Raw genomic sequence first — 3,175 nt, forward strand, 5'->3', positions numbered from 1 at the left:
AGTTGTCCGGAGCGGCATATCAGTGGTGGCGAGTGTACGAGGACGGTAGCCCACCCGAGCCAGCTTCACTTACTTTCACTCGGTTTTCAGAGTTATTCTTGAGGGAGTTTGTTCCTCAAACACTTCGGGATGCATGGCACACAGAGTTTGAGCTACTGCGCCAGGGTATTATGACAGTGTTGGACTAAGCTGTCCGATTCAGTTATTTTTTCAGACATGCACCTGCCTTGGTTTCTATAGTCAGAGAGTGAGTCTGTCAATTTATCGATGGGCTCAACTATGGTATTAGATTCAGCATGGCTAGAGATTTGGAGATAGATACTCCATATCAGTAGGTGGTTGAGATTGCACGGAGGCAGAAGGGTATGGGGGGCCATGAGAGATATGATAGGGAGGCCAAGAGGCCTCAAGGTATGGGAGGATTTAGTGGAGGTCATGCTGCATCCACAACTCGTCATGGTAGAGGTTATGTGAGTAGTCCAGTTCATTAAGCAATTCCAGCTTCTAGTGGTGCTCCGAGTATTCCGAGGTCTCAGGTTGCACACTTTTCTCAGCCACATTCTAGTGCACCTCCTACACGGAGTGCCTTCAGCGGTCAGTCCAACTGACTAGGCTCGAGCCAGTCCAGGTAGCCACGCCCACTGAGAGCTTTCTTTGAGTGTGGTCATACCCTCCACATGGTTAGAGACTGCCCCAGACTCAGGAGGGGTGCACCTCAACAGGTTACTCAAGCTCTACGAATTCAGTCAGGTCAACAAACATCACAGGCCATGGTTGCTGCTTCAGTTATCGCTCAATCCGCACAACCAGCTAGGGATGGGGGACGGGCGAGTAGAGGTCGCCCTAGAGGGGGAGGCCAGGCCAAATTTTATGATTTTTTGAGTAGAACGGAGGCAATTGCTTCATACTCAGTCATTACAGGTATGGTTCTGGTTTGCCATAAAGATGAATCCATCTTATTTGATCCGGGATCCACTTATTCATATGTGTCATCTTACTTTGCTCTGTAATTGGATATATCTCGTGATTTCTTGAGTTCTCCTGCTTATGTGTCCATACTTGTGGGAGATTCTATTGTTGTGGACCGTGTGTATCAGTCGTGTTTAGTTGTTATTTATGGTTTTGAGACTAGAGTTGATATATTATTACTTAGTATGGTAGACTTTGATCTTATCTTGGGCATGGACTAGTTTTCGCCATATCATGTTATTCTAGATTGTCACGCCATGATTGTGACGCTGGCTATACTATGTTTACCATGGTTAGAGTGGAGGGGTGCATTATATTATGTTCCTAGCAGGGTTGTATCATTTCTAAAGGCTCGGCGGATGGTTGAGAAGGTGTGTGATACTTATATAGCCTTCGTGAGGGATATCAATGCTGATACTCTTACCGTTGAGTCAGTTCAAATAGTGAGGGACTATCCAGATTTATTTCTAGCAGATCTTCCGGGCATGTCGTCCGATAGGGATATCGATTTTGGTATTGACTTGTTATCGGGCACTCAGCATATTTCAATTCCACCATAATGTATGGCCCCTATGGACCTGAAGGAGTTAAAGGAGCAGTTGTAAGAGTTGCTTGATAAGGGTTTCATTCGGCCTAGTATGTCTCCTTGGGGTGCTCCGGTCTTATTTGTGAAGAAGAAAGATGGTTCTATGCGCATGTGTATTGATTATCGGAAGTTGAATAAGGTTACAGTGAAGAACATGCATCCATCGCCACACATTTATGAATTATTTGATCAGCTACAGGGTGCCAGAGTGTTCTCAAAGATTTATCTGCGATCAGGTTATCATCAGCTGAAGATTTGGGATCCGGATATTTCGAAGACTGCCTTTAGGACTTGGTATGTTCATTACAAGTTCCTTGTGATGTCATTTGGGTTGACCAATGCCCCAGTAGCTCCGTTTGAGGTGATATTCGCGGCGTTTTTCTCGTCACAACAAGGGGGTAAATATAAAGCCTTTATTTTGATGTTTCCCATAATTATTTTTGTTGGTTATTATTTTTATTCGTATTTGGATTGTAGAAATTAGGATTTTGAGCCCCAAAGTTGAGAAATGATAAATCCTTGATTTGAGGGTCAATTCATGGACGAAATTGGATGTTTTTCTGGATATAGACTGTATAAGTTATGAGTAATATTTATTTTTTATAATTTTCGAAATCCGGGCACGTGGGCCTGGGGGTTGAGGTTGTTGACTTTTTGAGCAGAGTTGAAAATTGTTATAAATTATTAAATTACGAGTATTAGAGTATATTTTGATTGGTTTGCACGTTGCTTGATTAGTTTCAGATCGTTTGGCAACGGTTTAAGGTGTTAGAGAGGCGTTGGAGCCGATTTTCAGATTTCAGAGCGAGGTATGTCTCATGTCTTACTTTGCGAGGGGGAAACTACCCAGTAGGTATTGTATTTGTTATGTGTTACTTGTTATGGGAGTTTCGTACGTATGAGGTGACTAGAGTACATCGTAGCTAAAATTATGCTTATTTCCAGGTAGACTTAGGACTTTATCATGCAATATTTGTATTAGTTGAACCCAACTTGTTAGTTTAATTACCAAAAACTTGTAAATTTAATTTGATTCGAGATCATGTTAGAACGAACCTTATTACCTTGAGGTGTTTGGTGGAATATTTGACCGCTGGTAACAGTTATGCTTACTTTATGTTCCTGTTCTTTTGTTGCAAATATGTGGCTCGCAATTCGATATGTTTCTTCTCTTCATGTGGATCGGGCAGAATGCCTCGGCAGTATATTTGAGATGTATCTATGGTTCACGTCAGTCGACCCTCGACAATGTAAATATTATTCTAGATCGGGTCGTATGACCTCGATATAACTCGTGCATAATATCGCTATGGGTCTGAATAATCATGAGACTTCCCTTTTAGTTGAGATCTGACTTTTATATGATATTCCTTATCTGTTTGAGATAGCACTTGATTTTCTTACCTGTTTAGATAGTATATGAGATTCGAGAAATTTATATTGTCATAATGTTGGAGGATTTTTGTTTGTTACAGTTGTTACCTCATTATTGCCGTTGTGTTTCATATTCATTTATAAGTTAATATATTGATTCACTGGATCACTATTAAGTGTCGATGTCGATCTCTCGTCACTACTTCTCCGGGGTTAGGCTAGATACTTACTGGGTATGCGTTGATT

Source organism: Nicotiana tomentosiformis, chromosome 4 (genome assembly GCF_000390325.3).
Source record: "Nicotiana tomentosiformis chromosome 4, ASM39032v3, whole genome shotgun sequence".
Lineage (NCBI taxonomy): Eukaryota > Viridiplantae > Streptophyta > Magnoliopsida > Solanales > Solanaceae > Nicotiana > Nicotiana tomentosiformis.